Source organism: Wasmannia auropunctata, unplaced genomic scaffold, assembly GCF_000956235.1.
Source record: "Wasmannia auropunctata unplaced genomic scaffold, wasmannia.A_1.0 LD336101.1, whole genome shotgun sequence".
Classification (NCBI taxonomy): domain Eukaryota; kingdom Metazoa; phylum Arthropoda; class Insecta; order Hymenoptera; family Formicidae; genus Wasmannia; species Wasmannia auropunctata.
In genome coordinates this window covers 1,822,006-1,822,670 of record NW_012026789.1, presented here as the reverse complement: position 1 = coordinate 1,822,670, position 665 = coordinate 1,822,006, and positions in this window count along the sequence as shown.

The window sequence follows — 665 nt, the reverse complement described above, 5'->3', positions numbered from 1 at the left end:
TATCCCCTGTGTGCCTTGTCGACTCAGTTATATATATATATGTATATATATATATAGTATATGTATATACAGGATGTCCCATAATAACCGCACCAGACTTTATGGACAGATAGAGCAGATGAAACTGAACAGAAAAGTTCTTTACCATTTTGCAAAATTCGCAATCGTTAAAAAGATATTAATTTTTGAAAATCGGCGAATAAACGCATATCCATCCGCCATACCACTGAATGCAGGCGCGCGGCGAGATAGGACCGCCCCACCGCTCGTCAACTACCGGCTAGCAACTACCAGCGGTGGGGCGGTCGTATCTCGCCGAGCGCCTGCATTCAGCAGTAGGCGGACGGATACGCGTTTATTCGCCGATCTTCAAAAATTAATATATCGTTAACGATTGCGAATTTTGCAAAATAGTAGAGGAATTTTCTGTTCAGTTTCATCTGCTCTACCTCCCCACGAGATCTGGTGCGGTTATTATGGGACACTCTGTATATATTAATAATCTATATATATATCTATATATGATGGAAACACGTGTGATCACCCCGGGGAGGATTAATTATATAATTGAGAGATCCATGGTATTCGGAGCCTAAGGAATCCAGAGGGGAAGGAAAAGAAAGAAACTAAAGAGACAATGACGAACGACTCGAGACAGTGTCACG